We start from the raw sequence: 18915 nt of genomic DNA on the forward strand, positions 1-18915 counted from the left end.
TTCTCTGGGACTAGCTCAAAAATGAATTTTGGCTGTCCTAAGAAAGACTAGATTTTTGGAGGGAGAGAAAACGGGGCTAGAGTTCAAGGCCTGATGCTGTGTGGCCAGCCATAATGCCTAATATAAATTTAAATGCCCAAGATCAAAAGATTGGTAAATATGAAAATGCCTTCAAAATCAGGAAAGTGGGAGTTCCCACTGTGGCTCAGTGGTAATAAACTCGACTCGTATCCCTGAGGACGTGAGTTCAATCCCTGGCCTCACTCAGTGGGATAAGGAGCTGTGGTATAGGCCAGCGGCTATAGCTCCAACCCCTAGCCTGGGAACTTCCATATGCTGCAGGTGTGGCCCTAAAAAAAAAAAAAAAAAAAAAAAACCATGAAGAGCCTCCTCCCCATCTTTTATCCTTTCGATCAAACCTGGCTGTGGCAGCAAGTTAGCAACAGGTTTTAAAGAACTCACAAAAAGACAGTTCATCTGCACTTGTGTTACAGGATTCTTCTGGCTTTGGACTCAGCCCATCAGAAACGTTAGCTGAAAATAAAAGTCCCAGGAATTAGACTTTTTGAGAAAATACATTCTGTAGCCTTTGAGGGGAAAGGCTAAGTTAAATCAGATATTCATGAAAAGAATGACATGTAAAGTCTTTATCAGTATCAATACTGACACATTTCTATCAGATCCTTATTTTTTTTTCATCCACGTCCCATAGAGTCTACCATTTTAAAGTGTATGATTCAGTAGTCTTTAGTATATTCACAAGCTTATATACTACTATTTAATTCAGATTATTTTCATCACCCTAGAAAGAAATTTCATATCCATTAGCAGTCTCTCCCCACTCCTCCCTCCTCTCATCCCAGGGGAACCACTAAACTGCTGTCTATATCTATGGATTTGCCTATTTTGAACATTCTGTGTAAATAGGATTATACAATATGTGACCCAATGTCTGGTTTCTTTCACCTAGCATAATGTTTTCAAGGTTTATCCAAGTTGTAGTGTGCGTGAGAATTTCAATTTTTTATGGCTAAATAGTGCTCCATTGTATGGACATACCAGATTTTGCCTATCCATTCTTCAGCTGGCACACGTTTGAGTTGTTTTTTACTTTTTGTCTAATATGAATAAAGCTGCTATGAACATTCATGTATGAGTGTGTGTAGAGATGTAGTTTCAATTCTCTTGGGTAGGTGTTTAGGAGTAAAACGGTTGGGTCATATGGTAACTCTACGCTTAAATTTTAGAGAAGCTGTCAAATTGTTTTCCGAAGTATCTGTACCATTTTAAATTCTCACCAGTAATATATGAGGGTTCCAATCTCTTCACATTCTTACAATGCTTGCTATTGTCTGTCCTTTTAATTATAGCATATTAGGAGGTGTGTAATTGTATAACTGTCTATCTTTTTAATTATAGCCTTATTAATAGGTATGAAATGGTATCTCGTGATTTTGATTTGTGTTTTCCTAAAAATGTTGTGTATCTTTTCATGTACTTATTGGCCATTTGTATATCTTCTTTGGAGAAATGGCTATTCGAATCCTTTGGCTACTTTTAAAACTGGGATATTTGTCTTTCTATTATTTCATTGTGTCATATAGGTACTTCGTAAATATTTTTCCCATTCCATGAGTTGTCTTTTCACTTGATTGTGTCCTTTGATGCATAAATGTTTTTAATTTCGATGAAGTCCCAATTATTTTTTCTTTTGTTGCTTGTGTTTTTGGTGTCATAGCTAAGAAACCACGGCCTAACCCAGGGCCACAGAATTTACACCAATATTTTTCTAAGAGTTTTGTATTTTAAGCTCCTACATTAGTTCTTCGATCCATTTTGAGTTAATTTTGTATATAGTATGAGGTATGGGTCCAATTTCTATTCTTTTACATATGGATATCCATTTTCCTCAGTACCATTTGTTGAAAAGACTATTCTAACCCTATTGAATTGTCTTGGTAAGCACGTCAAAAACAGGTCTTTCTTCTTTTCTAATATAAGAATATAAAACTCTAAAATTTCAGCTGAATTTTAAGTGAAAGAAGCCAGACACAAAAGGACACATAAAAACGTAAGATGTCATTTATAAGAAATGTCCAGAATAGGCACATCGAAAGAAACAGAATGCAGATGAATGATTTCCAGGGGGAAGAAGGAAGAGAATTTGGGGACTGCCTGCTAATGGGTATGGATGGGGCTTCTTTTTGGGGTGATGGGAATGTCCTGGAATTAGATGGTGGTGATACAACATAGTGAATATAGTAAAGTATAGGGAAAAAAACACACTGAATTAGACACTTAAAATGGTGAGTATTATGTTACCTGAATTAGAGCTCAATATTTGTTTTGCTTTGTTTTTTCAATCTTTAGGGCCACACCCACGGCATATGGAAGTTCCTGGTCTAGTGGTTAAATCAGAGCTGTAGCTGCTGGCCTGTGCCATAGCAATGCCAGATCCGAGTGGCATCTGTGACCTACACCATAGCTTGCGGCCAGATCCTTAACCCACTGAGCAAGTCCAAGGATCTTCACAGACACTATGTCAGGCTCTTAACCTGCTGAGCCCGATCTTAGTGTTTTAAATGGAAACTCCAGATCTCAATGTTTTAAATGTTAAGCTGGTTGCATAGGTAAGGAAAAAAGTTGACAGTTGTAACTTATTGAAGTTGCAATAGAACAGTAGTTTTTGAGAAACTGTAAGGAGAGAATCCAGAGTGTGGTGACGACCTCATGATTATGTAAATTTACTCACAATCATGGAATTGTACACTTAAAACAGAGAAAATTTTCTAATATGTGAATTATACCTCAAGAAATATGTTTTTAATAAGATTTTTAAAAATTCCACTGAAACTCTGCTTTAGTTGCAATACATAAACTTTGATACATCATGCCTGCCTTTTCATTCAATAAAAGCCAATCTTCAATTATGTTTGCATCACCTTCTTTGACCCAAGAGTTATTTAAAACATAATGCTTTGGTTCCAAATATTTGAATATTTTCCAAACATCTTTTTGTTCTATGTTTCTAATTTAATTATTTTGTGATGAGATATCAAACTTTAAAAATGTGTTTAGTCTTTTTTTTTATGACCCCACTTGTAGCCTGTCTTGCCGCATGGCCCATGGGAATGTAAAATATGTATTCTGCTTTTGTTGAGTGTTCAGTTAGGTCACATTGGTTGATAGCAGTGTTCTTTTTTTTTTTTTTTTTTTTTTTTGTCTTTTTGCCTTTTTTGGGGCCGCTCCCGTGGCATGTGGAGGTTCCCAGGCTAGGGGTCGAATCGGAGCTGTAGCCGCGGCCTACGCCAGAGCCACAGCAACGCAGGATCCGAGCCTCGTCTGCGACCTACACCAGAGCTCACAGCAGCACCAGATCCTTAACCACTGAGCAAGGCCAGGGATCGAACCTGCAACCTCATGATTCCTAGTTGGATTTGCTAACCACTGCGCCACGACGGGAACTCCAAGGTCTTCTATTCTTATACCTATTTGTGCTATTGGTTCCTGAGAGAGAAATGAAATACCAAACTCTAATTGTGGATTTGTCTATTTCCTCCTTGAATTTGGTTAGTTTTTGTTTTATGTGTTAGTGAAGCTCTATCAGTCGTTGCGCACATTTAGGACTGTTCCTTCTTCTTAAAAACACTTTTATTTTTATCGTTGTGAAATTGTCTGTTTTGATAAAGAGGTAATATTCCTTGTCTTCAAGTGTTTTTTGTTATTAACTTATCCAGCTTTCTTATAATAGAAGTGCTAAGTTTTGCATGGTATATCTTTTCATCATTTTTTTTTCCTTTGAACTATTTATTTTGAGGGGGTTGTTGGGGTTTTGTTTTTCTGTTTTTTGGGGGGGTTGCATTTTAGGGCCACAGGTGTGACATGAAATTCCCAGGCTAGGGGTTGAATCCACATCCTCATGGATACTAGTGGGGTTTGTTACCATTGAGCCACAATGGGAACTCCGAAACTATATTTTTACATTTCAAATGACGTTCATTTAACATGCTTCTGTTACCCAGTTTGATGATCTCTGACTTTTAATTGGGATATTTGGCATATTTGCATTTAGTTCCAAATACATATGATGTATTTACAACATGTTTGCTTTAGGAATGTCATCTTACTATTTGCTTTCTATTTGTCCCATCTGTTCTTTGGTCTCTTTTTCATTTTCCCTTGCTTTCTTTTGGATTGACAGCTCTCTTATGATTTAATTTTTATCTCTAATACTAGCTCATTAGATATACTTTTATGCCCTTTATGCTATTATTTTATACATTTTACTTCTACATATGTTACAAACTCCACAGTACTTTGTTATTTCTTATTTAATATTTTAAAGGGATTTTTAAATGAAAAGTCTTTTGTATTTAAATTTATCCATCTTTACCATTTCGAGCATTCTTCATTCTTTTGTATAGATCCAAATATTTTCCTTCTGCCTGAAGAACTTATTTTAACATTTCTTGTGATGCAGATCTGCTGGTAATGAATTCTCTAAGATTTTATTTGTCTCAAAAAGTCTTTATTTTGGAGCTCCCTGGTGGCTCAGTGGATTAAGGATTTGGTGTTGTCACTGCTGCGGCTGGGGTTGCTGCTTGGCACATGTTCCATTCCTGGTGCCAAGAACTTCCACATGCTGCAGGTATGGCAAAAAAAAAAAAAAGTCTTCATTTTGCCTCCATTATTAAAGGTTATTATCACTGGATACAGAATTCTAGGTTAATTTTTTTCTTTCAACACTTTAAAGATACCATCCCATTGTCTTCTGGCTTGCACAGTTTGATCAGAAATCTACAGCATTGCTTATATTTGTTCTCTATAAAACAGATCTTTATCCCAGGCTACTTTTAAGATTTTCTCTTTATTGCCAATTTTTAGCAATTTGACACTATACCTTGGTATGCCTTTCTTACATCCTTCTTGGCTTTACAGTGATTCTTGGATTTATGGAATTTATAGTTTTTACTAAATTTGGAAGTGTTTTGGCCATCATTTCATCAAAATTTTGTACTTTCCCTTTTCTCCTTCCAGTCCACTTGATATTGCCCACAGGTTACTAAGATTTTCTTCAGTATTTTCTCTTTATTTCTATTTGTCATCTTTTTCTTCTCTGTGCTTCATTTTGGATAGTATCTATTGCTATGTTTTCAATTTCACTTAGTTTTCCTCCATAGTAGCCAGTTTCCTTTAAATTTTGTCCACTGACTTTTAATTTGAGTTGTCATATATTTTCACTGCTGGAAGTTCCATTTGGTTCATATATATATATTTATACATCTTCCCTTCTTTCCTCCTCTTAATCATGTTTTTCTTCAGAAACTTGAGCACATTTTGCATATTTATAATAACTGTTTTAATGTGCCTGTCTGCTTATTCTATCAACTCTGTCATCTTCAAGTCTGTTTCTATTGTCTGATTTTTCTCTTGGTTATGGGTCATATTTTCCCCACTACCTGGTGAGTCTAGTGATTTTCTTAATTGGATGTTAGATATTTTAACCAACATTGTAGATTGTCTATGTTTTGTTATCTTCCTTTAGAAAACAGTGTGAGAGTTTTACTTGGCAGGCAGTTAGGTTACTTATAGACGAGATTCTTAGGAGATTGTTTTAAGCCTTGTTAGAGTCTAAAACTTCCTTTTCTCTAAAGATACATAGTTTAGTCCTACCGGTTGGGCATGGCTTTTATGGGGACTGTGCTAAATGCCCTGGGTGATCAAGCTGATTAATATTTGAGCACTTCTCTGTCCCAAGTGAACTCTGAATTATTCAGCTTATAGTTCCTGGTCATTCTTTTCCCAGCCATATGGAGCTTCATTCTGTGTGTACACCACAATATTAAGCAAATCCTCAGGAGGACCCTTATGCAAATTTCTGGAGTTTTTTCTACATAGTCCTCTTTTTCTAGAATTCTACCACATAACCTCCATCCAAAGTCTCCTTGATCTTCCTTTTCTGCCTTTCAACCCAGTAAAACCACCATACTCTGCCTGGGACTCCTTCCCCTACTGCATAATCCAGAAATGTGTCTCCAATCATAGGGCTCACCTCATTTGTTCCCTTTATCTCAGGGATCACAGTCCTGTACTGCCTGTTGCTAGGTATCTGAAGTCATCTGTACATTTATTTTGTCTAGTGTTCTAGCTGTTAACGGTAAGAGAGTATATCTGATCCTGTTCCTCCATCATTGCCCAGGAGCAGAAGTTGTAAGAACTGATTTTGATAAAGAAATAATAGTGAGAGAGAGCAGACCCTCAAACTAGACACTGATGACTTGGCCGGGGGGTCCCAGGGTATAGGAAGACAACAGGAAAACGCTAGCATCTGAAAGCTATGTAGGAACAGATGTGACAATAAAAAAGGAAGAAAAGATGTAAAGGTCTAAAACAAATCATACCTGTTTTCTCAGATGGCCAAACAACTTCCATGTGCTTCTCCAGCTCCACCCTCCACCCTACCCGACACCTCAGAGGACTGACCTGTCCATACAGCATGGATGGGCCCCTTTGACCTCTAGTCTCTGTCATGCTCAGGCAAAGGGAGGTAACCGCAGGAAGTTGGAAGGCAGGAGGATTGTTTAGTCCCCTAGTTCTTTCCCTGCCAAATCACCCTGGATGAGTTTTGTCTCTTCACCAAAGGTCACAGGTCCTATCAGGCAGCCATCTCCTTATAGGTACTCTCTCCAGGTTCTAGTAAATATTCCTTCTTCTTGACCCTTCAGACTTAGGCATGATAATGCCTCCTCAATGTTATTAAGCCTAAAGAATGGCATCATCCTTTGTTAGTTTCCCAAACCCCGTCCATACTTTGCTAAATATTCCCTTCATTAATTTCTTTGTCTTTTCCCTACCAGCACCCAGACTGATACTACCGATTTTTTGACGATGCCCCTAAATGTGAATGATCTGCTGTCCATTCATTGCATGACCTTAGGCAGATCACTTTAATGACTCCATTCATCCTTAATTTGTCCTAATTCAGGAGGCCGTACCACAGTCCTGGAGCAAATAGTGCCCCCTCCCTCTCCTTTACCTTTTTTTCTATCCCCTGCTTCCCCACTGTAATTCCTGGCTTAGCTGCCCTGCTTCGGAGGGTCATTCAAGTGCCTCCCTCCAGATCTTAGCAACAAATACAACCTGGTTTGGGCTAAGACAGCAAGCCAGATAAAGCCCACTTATATGGAGATGACCATCCACTGAGGATCATAGTCAAGGTCAACTTCATACAAGCTACTCAGCTTTTAGCCCAGACCAGTAAGGCTCAACAAACAGGAGCTTCTTTTCCCTCCTGACACAGACTTCCTAGAAAAGACTTATTTTTAGTTTTTAATTAGAAAGACAGATGAGTAGCATGAATAAAGAAAAAATGTTAAAAATTCAGGATTTTAAGTAATAATGAGGCAAAAGTCAAGAGTTTTAAAAGGATAGTATTATGTAGAAATAGTCCACAAGGCAATAGAGGTCAACAAACCCAAGTGGACAGAGCAGGGCACTGCCGTCTCCCCCTAGGCTGAAGCAGATTGAGAAATGGATGCTGAAGATATGGTGGAAGGAATCCACGAACAAGAGGAGGCAGAGTTGGTGGCAGTCTATCCTGAAAGATCTTCAGCCCCAGGGAAGACCCTAAAAATGAGCACATGACCTCTCAGGCAGGCGTCCCAGCTCCCTGACCTGGAAGAGGGCCGATGAAGTGGACTTCCGCCCTTCTGTGAAAACCCACTAAACCCACTTGCCTTCCTGGGGAGGTTATTTCTGCACAGTGCACATTTGTGCCTTCCCCTTGATCAAAGGAACACTTAAGGCCCCTTCGAGGTGTCTAACATGACAAGGCTATTCACTCTCCAGGGCTGACACTTTTCCTAGGGTTGCACTTGACCCTTGCCCTGAATATAATGCACTTTTCCCCTGCCCATGTGGGGACTCAATGCCACAGCCTCTGGGCCAATCCCTCTCCCTCTCTTCTCCCTAAGGCTTCTTGCAAGATTTCAGGCAAGGTTTGTACTTCTTTGGAAATGAGACCTTCTCATCCTGACTCTTACATAGCCTTGAACATGACACAGCATCTTTTTTAAAGAAAAGGCCAGTGTTTTCCTGTTATGTGCAGACATTAAAGGCAAATCAGATTTACCTGAGAATGCACCCAGGCAGGTTGTTGGACTGGAGCGACCCAGGAGCCCTGGGATTCCCGAATGAGTCTGTAGGGCCCTGATGTAGCCGGGCGCCCCTTCCATATAGCTTCTGCTTGATGTCCCTTCTGACCCACCCCCACCACCTAGCTGTTGTAACCTGATTCATAGCTCCCTCTGTGCAGCTCTGGTTTCTGATAAGGACCTTCCATGAAAGAAGCCTCACTCACCCCTGTACCAGCTGCACACTATTGGTTCTAAGCTTGGAGGGTGTGACCCTTTGACCCCTAACCCTTGACCCCGATCCTGATGAACTCTGCCCACTGGCTCTTCCCTAGGAATAAGCCTAGACTTAACATTTTTTACTGAAGGGAGAGAAGAGACAATCCACTCAACAATTTTCTATTGAGTAATTAATACTCCCAATCCCCAAGTAGGAGTGACTGAACGGCTTAAGGCTCTTTAACTCTTCCTATTCTCTAGCTAATCTGGAGCTTATTTTCCCCGCCCCCCTCTAATCAGGTTTCAGGCCTTCACCTGTCTGTCTACAGCCTCACTTACTTGGTCTGGGAAGGGATTTGGCAAAAGTCAACACCATGACCTGCAGATGAACAGTGGTAGCTCTGGAATTTCCATAAAGGAGGACCTAGATTTGGAATCTGGATGACACTATCTAGGGGATTTTTCTTCAGGCTGTTTGTAGAGTAAACACTATTTTTCACTTAGATTGCATGTTTGTTTAGGACAGAGACTGGAGGGAGAGGAGAAGCCTCCCTCAAACCACTCCTTGACCCCAACACTGTATCTGACAGTCCCTGCAGAAAGTAGCTTCACCCACTGGATTCTCTCACTTCTGACTCTGTTTCTTCTCCTTGTCACTCACTCAGTTCCTGGCAAATCCTGTCCCATTGGTCTTTGTGCTATTCATCCATCCATGCATCCACCCATGCATCCATCCATCCAAGGCAGCTCCTTCCCAATGGGAAGGGAAGCTCCTTGCCAGAGAGAATCCCACCTTTTTCCCTCTAGGCCTACGGGGCCATCCCACTTTGGCTTCACACCCCAAGTGGTACCCAAGACTGCTGTCGGTGTCACTGTCCTTTTCCATATCACCTTTCTCCTCTTCTCTTTCCTTCCTCACCCTTCTCTTCTACTCTCAAGTTCCTTTTCTGTTTTCTCTCTTTTTCGTTCTCTTTTTTTTTTCTCTCTACTCTCTGTGCCTTAGCCCTACCCAAGGCAGCCCCATGGATACTCTATAGCCATTACTACTAAAGAGGGGCTACTGAGCCCCATCCTAAAGAGCTGATACCTCCTGTTCACAGGTCCCCTTCCCCCACCCCCAGCCACTCCTGGTTTTCCTGGGACAGACTGAAGCTGACCTTCTCACTAGCCACCGGGATCAGGATTTTAAGGATTCCATGGGGCGCTGTGGGCATCCAGCCTCTGCGTGGGGGTCCTGGGCTGGTTATTGCCCATCTAATCTACAGGAGAAAAAAATTAGCTCCCAACAAAGAGAAAACCGCCTTGCCTCCTGTTGCTATTGATAACAGAACAACAGAGCCAGGATTCAGTGGCCTGGCAGGAATAAAATGGTGCTGGAGCTCCCTCGTGGGTTAAATGAGCAAAGGACCCGGCATTGTCACTGCTGTGGCTCAGGGCATTGTGTGGTGTGGGTTCGATCTCTGGCCTGGGAACTTCCACATGCCGAGGGTGCAGCCACATCATCATCATCATCATCTCATTCTGGTGGTGACCTGGGTTCTGTGCACAGTGTCAATGAGTATAACCAGACTCAGAGCTCTGCAGGAGGTGGACCAATAGCCACAACACTGCCCCCTCAACCCTGTCTCCTCCTGCCTCTGGAGGGGTCACATGAGCTTGGAATAGCCAATGGTCAGCATCAGGCCAATGAGGGCTCCTCTTCTGAGCTGAACTCTCAGTCCATTGCTTTATTTCTCTCCTAAAGAGGGGTCAGGACCAGAGCCTGGACACTGAATGTACTTCTTACCTGGCCTGTACGCCATACTCCAATTACCCCACTACTATTCAGGCATCCAGAGCCCAGTCTGTCCTAGAATTGCTGGCTTTGGGCTGGAGGCATCTTAGCCGTCATCTGATCCCAACCGGCTCGGGAGCAGAGCAATCCCTGCTTGGGATTTACACCCACAGAAGCTAGATTTCCTAAACTCAGGAGGATCACAGGAAAGGAAGCATCCTGACTTCCAGTCCACTCCGTGGGGAACAGATGAATTCAGTCAACACATATTACCTGGGGCCATGTTTAGCCAGGGTTGGTACAGATGCATTCGATGAATGTAGAAATGATCCCTCCCCTCCTGAAGCTGTCACATGGGGAAAACAGAAGTGGATCAAGTAACCAAAGTACAATGCTGTTTACCCAAAAGAGTATATATAAGGATGGTTAGGAAAGCACTTCTTGAGGAAATGGCATTTAAACAGAAGGCAGGAGGGTGTTTTTCCCATTTGCTTCTTTATCCTGACCCTAGCACGGAGCTGGCACGTGGTCGATAATCAGTAAATGTTTGTTGAATGAATGGACGAGGAAATGATCAAACATCTCCATGTGGCCCAAGAGCCCTTGGTTCCTTGCAGGATTTGGTGCCAGGTCTCTTGATATATCCATTTACAGAATAATAGAAGTGAACTTGAAGTCCTGAGTCCTCGTGAGGTCTACCCACGTTATGGGCGTGCTGTGTGCTGTCCATCCCGTTTTAGAGGTGAGTGTGCTCGGTCACAGCTGGGGAAGATGATATCCCTGAGATTCCACAGGAAGTCTTCTGGACTCACCCCTCCCGCGCAGATCACACCATGGAGAACTCATCATCAAACAGGGGAGGCCAGCCCCTTGACAGGTGATTGGATTTAGATCTGAAAGCAGAGATGGGTTAAAACTCCCTGTGCCCAGATGTCCTAACCACAGAGCAAAACTCAAGAGGAGGCGAGGGGAGACCAGCTCCGCTGGCCTACCCTCTCTTTCTCCCAAGATGGTAAAGCATTCTTGGAAATTCCCGTAAAGCATCCAAATGAGCAAATTCAAGGCTGGCTGCTGTCAGGTTTCCCAGAAGGATTAGGGGCCGACTGGCCAGCTGCGCCATCCCCCAGTTCTCTCTTAACTTCAAAGACTGGGTCCGTCCTTGGTCCCAGGAAAAGTGGGGCCTCCTGTGAAAGGCCCTGAAACTCTCTCAGTCCTCAGAACAGCCTACATTAAGGTATTGCTCTTAGGCCTCCAGGAACCTGTCTCTAATGTACAGCGACCAGCGTGCTCTCCCCCTTCTCTCTCCTGCAAACACTTCTCCAAGGAAAGAAACTGGAGCTAGTGGAGGCAGGACCACCATGCACAGATGTGCAGGCTGTTCACTGCACAAGAGCTGGGGGGTGGGGAGGTGGCTGAAATCCAGCCCTCTGCTTGCCAAGCTGTGCCCCTTGGCATGGCTACCTCCACTCAGAGGAAGGGGTGGCTTTTTCTGATCTGCACATAGGGACCATGCGGGCGAGCAGTGACCCTGGGTGGAGAGCGCAAAGAATTACATCTGGGGAAGGAAAGAAGCCAATCCTTCCCCTGCCATCACCTAAATAGTCTAACCAGGTGTTCCCCAAGTGATCGGATATGCTAATAGGGCAGACTTCTTAGAAGGTAATGGAATATGATGGCTAAACCAGTAGGTCCAGTAAGGCTCTATGTTTTATTTCTCTGTGTCCTGAGTTCAGATGACAGTGAAAACGAACTATCGAGATGTACTAAAGGAGGATCAAATGCCTTCTTTCTGTTAAACTACTTTAAGGAAAGTAAAGATTTACAGTTAAGTATAACCCCTCTATGTTGGAAACACCAGGTTTTGGAATTTTTCCCAGACACTGGGCTCTAGTTCCATTTACCTTGAGCCTGTGGGTCAGGGAAAGTGAAGTGAAGTGGGCACTTTCTCAGGAAAAGGACCCTCCCCACGGAGGGTTGGGCTTCTCACCAGAGAACACACTCCAGACTGAGAATGATTCGCTGACAGTGTCATCTGAAAGGTAGCATCACACGGTGTACCACTTGGGAAGGGAACAAATGCTTGTGGTTGCTGAAGAAAGGGTACCGGTCCCCCTCGCTGGCTGCTTTACACAGCAGGGATGTTTGGCCAAGGTAACAATACCTCGGGGCAGGGGCAGCTGCCCCCTCTCAGAATTACCTTCCCAGCATGATTGCCTTTGCTGTCTGCCCATCTGCCCAGGCTTCCTGAAGGTCCAGAAACAAGCTATGGGCTGAGGAAGCTGAGAGGAAAAATGAGGAAGGAGCAGAGTCTGCAAATCACAGCTCTCTTTGTGTGTCGGATGTGTCCATAGGCCGGAGCTTGAAGTGGGGTCAAGCGATGGAATTAAAATGCTTCCTGAGGCTCTGGGGACCCCTTAACTACCCTCAGTTCCCTGCCCTCACAGCCCAAGTCCTCTATGGCTCCTTGGCCAGGCAATTGCCTATGAATGATTCCTGGGGGATTTGGGGGGACAAGCCCTTCCCCAGGTTTCAGGAAGAGAGGCCTAGGCTCCTCAAGAAGCTCACAGTATGCAGGGGCCGTCCTTGGTGGTGGGATGCATGTGAGCATCTTAGCCGGGAAGGTCGGGCCAGCATCATATGGGTCCTACATGATCCTCACAGGAAGCTGACCACAGAGGCAGCCGGGACCCTGGGCAACTTCATTCCCAGATGAGACGCCCTCCTCTAACCCCATGACCCCTTTTGTTTTTCCCACTACCTCAGTCAGGACCTTGCCAATAACAGCACACCCAGAGCCTGCCCACGCTTTGTGGGAAGAGCAGATGATAGGGCCAACAATTCCTGAGCACCTACAGGTGCTGGACATGCAGCAGAGTGCTCACTTTGCCGGCAGGATTGCATGGAATCCCTCAGACAACCCTGAGATGAAGCACCATTACAAGTCTTACGGATGAGGAACTAGAATTTCAGAGAGGTTAAGCAATTTACCCAAGATCACACAGCCACTACGTGGTGAAGTGGAGACTCGAACCTAGATTGTGTGGCTTTAGCACCCATGCCCATCCCCACCTTGAAGCACTGGGATTTCCACGTCTTTAATGAAATTGGAAGGTTTAGATATAACAAGGAGGGAAGACCACAGGCCCCATGACTCTAACAGCCAAGTTCTTCCATGCGGGTGACAAGCATATCTGAGAGACACTTCTCACAGAAGGGGTTTGACCTGGGGACAGGGACCTTGCCTTACTCCCTGTAGCATCCCAAGGGCCTGGAGCTGGGCTGGGCTCATAGGAGAATGTTTACTGAAGGGATAAAGAAACTTCTCCTAGTTGCCCTTGCCCTGCCTTTCTCCCCCCTCTCTCCCAAGCTCTGAGCATGCACTGGGCTCAGCAGGACCCCTGAGCAGGCACCAGCTTCTACCCAAGCTGCTCTGCATCCTACACTGGCGGCAGCATGGGTTAAACACCCATGTCCACAGGTGGGCAGCTCCATGAATGTGTCCTGGGGATTCAAACCGTTGAGGGGTTTTCTCCCACCCACAGAGCTGCAACCTCCCTTTGATTTCCAGAATTATCACGTGTGTCCTTCCCTGGCTCCAAAGCCTCCAGAGGGACAAACTTAAACAGGAGATTTTTAACTGCACCCTTGACCTCGATCTCCTCCCCTTGAATGATCACAGGATTGGTGGAGTTCAGACACTCCCACGGTGTGGCTGGCTCCCTGTAGATCCAGGCAGCTGTGGTATAAGACATCAGCTACCAAACTGCAAAAATCAGCAGCTAAGCTACATAAGCACCTTGCGATCCTGTTCCAGCTGTTATCCTCCAAGTTTATCCTCTAGAACAGCTTGATAAATCCCCGCACTAGGGATGGTAGGAATCAAATAAGACTCTACCCTCGGGACGTTCACCATGGCACCGAGGAGACAAATGCGCATGGAACAATTAAATACAAGATTTGCGTGCCGTGTGTCAAGCACAGCTCAGAAAGGAGGGGTGGCGTTGGGGGCGCACAGAGAGACAGAAAAGACAAAGAATTCAAGGACTGAGCTATCATGAGGTCCTCCCCTTTCTCCATTCCCCCGCCCCATTCAGCACGTCATTCCCATTCAATTACCTATTGCTACATAACAGACTATCCTCAAACTCCGTCGGCTTAAAACAACTTCTTACTCTCTCTTACACCTCTGCTGAATGGGCTCTGCCGGCTGGTTCTCACGCAGGATCTCTGCCGTGAGAGTCATCAGAAGGCTCTACTGAGCGGAACAGCCAAGTGGCCGTCGCTCATTCACAAGGCCGGCAGAGATGTGAATTTTGGTGATGAACGCAGCCAGGGTTCTTGACAAGAGCACGGATTTCTAGCCTTTCAGTGTGGCCTGGACTTCTTACAGGATGGTGGCTGGTTTCTAGAGCAAGTGTTCCAGCAGTGAAGGTTCTATAAGACACAGATAGGTAACACAAGGCTTCTCATAACCAAGCCTTAAAAATTCCAGAACGGCACTCCCACCCATATTCTATGGGTCAAGCAAATCTCTGTGACCAGCCCAGACTGAAGAGGCGAGAAGCATCACACGAACACCAGGAGGGAATGATTGAAGGCTGTCGTTTTGGAAACTGTCTACCACAACGTCCTTTATATAAAGAATAAACTTCCTTTATTGAGCTGAGAGAGGGAGAGGAAATGAGCTATGGGCTAAGGAAATCGAGAGGAAAGAGATGTTTTCTCTGTGTCTAGAAGAAGGTACTTCTCCAAGTTCCTCACCACTTGGTTCTCTACCACACATCCCAAGGCATATTCTTAGATTATGTCCTAGGGGCAGAATGTGGAAGAGGGTGGGAAAAAACCACTTACATCCATCATCCTAACTCACCAGCCTTCATCTGAGAATGAGTTTGCTACGTGACTGGTGACTGTTGCTGCGAAATTGTTTATCTGCCCTTGCTGCAGCATGACCTTTAAGGGACAGAATCTGGTGCCAGTGACATCCCAGCAATTGTTGCCCTGGAAACCCGGAAGTCAAGGGAGGGAGCTTATTGCCAAGATGACCTCACATAGAAATCTCTTTGCTTTCTTGAGACCACCTGGCAACTGAGCTACAAAAGGTAAAGAACCAAAAATTCATCAGATGTGTGTCTACAGGCAGAGCAGAGTGGGCTAATGCACAGAGTCCTAGCGTGCAAGTTATGAGACATCCACTGATTTTCTTCCATTCTCCCTGATTTGCTTTGATGGGGGCTGTCCATCTAACCTCACTTGTTTGGAAGGCTGTGGAATCACCCATGGTTTGAGACTGCCCTTCCCATCCATCCGGATAATTTGAGCGTAGTAACTCAGTCTGCAGTTAGCTTTCCATAGCCTCTGTTTGCCACTCCTCCAATTACACTGGGGTGGGGAGTCGGGGGTGGGGTGGGGGGTAGATGACTTAGTGAAGTATAAAGCAGGATGGGGAGTTCCCCATTGTGGCATAGCAGAAACGAATCCACCTAGGAACCATGAGGTTGTGGTTCGATTTCTGGCCTCGCTCCTTGGGTTAAGGATCTGGTGTTGCTGTGAGCTGTAGTGTAGGTCTCAGATGTGGCTCGGATCTGATGTTGCTGTAACTGTGTCAGGCTGGCAGCTGTAACTCCAATTAGACCCCTAGCCTGGGAACCTCTATAGGCTACACGTGTGGCCCTAAAAAGCAAAGAGCCAAAAAAAAAAAAAAAAAAAAAAAAGGCAGGATGGGGCCCTTTGCTCATCCCATCCCCCACCAAGTCCCTCCTACTCTCTCCTACTTGAGAGAGCTCTTCGATACCCTCTCTTCACACAGCAGAATGTTTAACAACTGCTATCTCTCTCTCTCTCTCTCTCTCTCTCTCTCTCTCTCTCTCAGAAATTCTAGTGCATAGATTGGATGAGTTGTATTCTCTGGTTCGTGACCCAATCTTATCTTTGTACCATGCACACTCCACTTCTATTTAGTTATTTTTAAAAAAATAAATAAACATCGTCCAGCCCACAACCCAAACAAAAGCCAGGGCCTTGACAATAACCAACATATCTTTCAGATCCCAAGTGACAGTAAACAGGAAAACGAAACAGCCAGTCACCCAGCATATACAAGACAGAAGAAACCAGTCTTTTTAAAAGGTTTTGCCAGCGCCCGAAGAAAGCGTCTATTCCAAATGCCTCAACTTTTACATGGCCCAAGTGTCTCATTAAATTCCGGTCATTTAAAATCTGGGTTCCCAACTGGTATGTCACTTTATTTTAATGATCTATGTATGCTTCCTATGGAAACATGGAAAATGACTATTTCTTTTTTTCAATTAAACATGTAACAGCCAGCAGATGAAAGCCAGTTTCTCTCTTTGCCTGCTCCGGGAGCGGCCCCGGAAGGGGTTAACCAAGGCCCCTAGGACCCGGGGTGGAAAACTCTCAGTAACCAGAGCGCGGCCGAGCCGCGGTGCGCATGCGCCCAAGCAGCGCCCCGCACGCCCGCCCGCGGCTCCCGGCTCCTGGCTGCCTGGTGCACAAAGAGCTGCTTTGTTCCCTCGGCTCTGTTTTAAATATCTGACGGCTATTCCCCCCATCCCTGCGCCAAATCCCCCGGCCTGGCTGCAGGCGCGGCACAAGGGCGCATTGTGGGGCCGAGCAAGGGGCGAAGGGGGCTGGGGCGGCCGCTCCGTTGGGGATGCTCCGATTTCTCCAAGTTGACTTAGCCATTTGGGTCACCTGGGCTGAGTCGTGGGGGTGGGTGCAGAGAAAGCGGGGGGCGAGGGGTTTCATCTCATCGTCTTCCCCCCCCCCGCCCAGTTCCAGACTTAAAGATTGGAACCTGGGGACCCTGGGAATGAGCAGAATCGTTTCCAAAGCAGGCTCGGGAGGAGGTACTGAGGTTTCAGCCAAGCACAGCCGGGGCGGGGCGCGGGGGAGAACGGCCCACCCGAGCCCCGGGGCTGTCAGGGGGCCGCGAACCCGCGAGGCCAGACGCTGGGTTTCTTATCACTGCATCGCTGTACATATTTAGAAAGTGCCGATCACTCAGACACTTTGAAAAGCGTGGCATTCCAGCGCAAACCAACCCGAACAAGGGGAAGGGGGGGCAGAATCTTTTCTTCCTCCAAGGTCAGGGCCCATAAGGCGCTGCAGAAAAAGGCATCACACTAGGCTTTCTGCACCCACAGCTTGCAGGCTCTCGAGGTGCCCTGCTCCGTTTTAGGAATAGCCTCGCGGTGTGGCCCCTCCCTCCCAAGGGTAGGTACTGATGGTTGGGATGGGGTTGGAACAAAAGTAGGCTTTCAGCTCTATGGAGAGCAGGCCCTGCCCCACCTCCACCCCTCCCTTGTCTAGCTGGCAATCCTGAAGACTACCAGGTAATTTTCCTTCCCAGCATCCAGCTCAGGTGTTTGTTTACCTGCAGAGAAGGAGGCGTTCTTGCACTCTGGGAGGTTTTCTAAAAGACAATCCCAAACCCCACCCCTCTCTATTTGCAGGGAAAAAACTCTGTCCCGGGTCTTGGAAATTTAAAGCAAAGCACAAAATGTGGGCCTTAGCAATTCTGTGCTCGCTCTTAAGTTTAATGGAAAGGAGGTTTTCCTATCCCAGCCTGTGACCAGAGCCCCCACCCCCCGGGGCAGGTGAAGGAGAAGGTACTGGCTTGGGAAGATTTGATTCCGAAGCAGAGGGCTTTGTTGTGTTGTTGTGGCTCTTCTGGGCCTGTCTGGTAGCCCTAAATCCTCCCTCGTGGTTTGTTGTAAATCTCAGGGTGGGACTCCTGTCGCCTCAGAGTCCTTCCGAGGATAGGTCCTATTTCCTGAGGTATCTTTTTGTAAGTCATGCTCTATCATGTCCACATTCCGCATGTTGTCTCATTTCCCCAGTACTCTGTCAGAGCTGAGAGCGCAGACAGACCAACCATCTTTGCAAATGAGGGAACTTGTCCGGAGCTGCTCCGAGAGACCAGGCAGAGGCAGCCCTGGGGGCCAAGTCTCCGACTTGTTCCCCTCTCAGATGCTAGTTAGTCATGGACTAAAAAAGACCAGGGTTTCATCTTCTGCTTCCTCACAAAATCCTTTTCAAGTATTCTGACTCCAGAGTTAAGAAGCTTGGAGGACAGAGTCTTTGGTATTCAGGCAGCTTTGAGGAGAGACTCAGAGTTGCTTCTCAGTAGCTCCCCTAGAACTGCTGAGTTTGCAAGGACTGCATTAGCTACAAGCCTAGAGACGTCAGTCAGGCTCTGCTGCCAGGGTTGCTAAGTGGCAGAGACATCCTGGGTGTCTGTTTCCAGGCACTCTTCAAGCTCCCGAGGGATTTCTTCAAGCAACACTAAGTGTCCTTTCAGCACTCTGTTGGCCGGTAAGCCCCCTATCTCGCTCGGGAGGTGATAGCAGACCCCAGCGGCCCCTGTGAGCAAATCAGCCTGCCTCGAGCTTGGAGTTCCTGTTGTGACTCAGTGGGTTAAGAACCCAACTAGTATCCACGAGGATGCAGGTTCAATCCCTGGCCTCACTCATGGGTTAAGGATCCAGCGTTGTCACAAGTTGCAGCATAGGTCACAGATGTGGCTCCGATCCGGCATGGCTGTGGCTGTGGCATAGGTCGGCAGCTGCAGTTCCAGTTACAACCCCTAGCCTGGGAACTTCCATATGCTGCAGGTATGGCCCTGAAAAGAGAGGAAAAAAAAAAAAAAAAAAAAAAGCCTGCTACGGGCTGTATGGAAAATTGTTACCTAGAACTTGACTCCTCCCTATGATGAGTGTACAGAATCTCTCCAGCAGCAGAATAGGACGGAGGTCCCTACAAACCTCT

The 18915-nt window shown here is 45.6% G+C and overlaps 1 long non-coding RNA gene across 1 annotated transcript; it reads left to right on the forward strand.

Moving 5' to 3' along the window:
* On the forward strand, positions 11032–18654 carry LOC110261622. Its single transcript, XR_002345985.1, has 3 exons — positions 11032–15227; positions 16173–17361; positions 18395–18654. It is a non-coding gene; the product is annotated as an uncharacterized LOC110261622 (long non-coding RNA).

This window comes from Sus scrofa, chromosome 7, assembly GCF_000003025.6.
Source record: "Sus scrofa isolate TJ Tabasco breed Duroc chromosome 7, Sscrofa11.1, whole genome shotgun sequence".
Taxonomy (NCBI): domain Eukaryota; kingdom Metazoa; phylum Chordata; class Mammalia; order Artiodactyla; family Suidae; genus Sus; species Sus scrofa.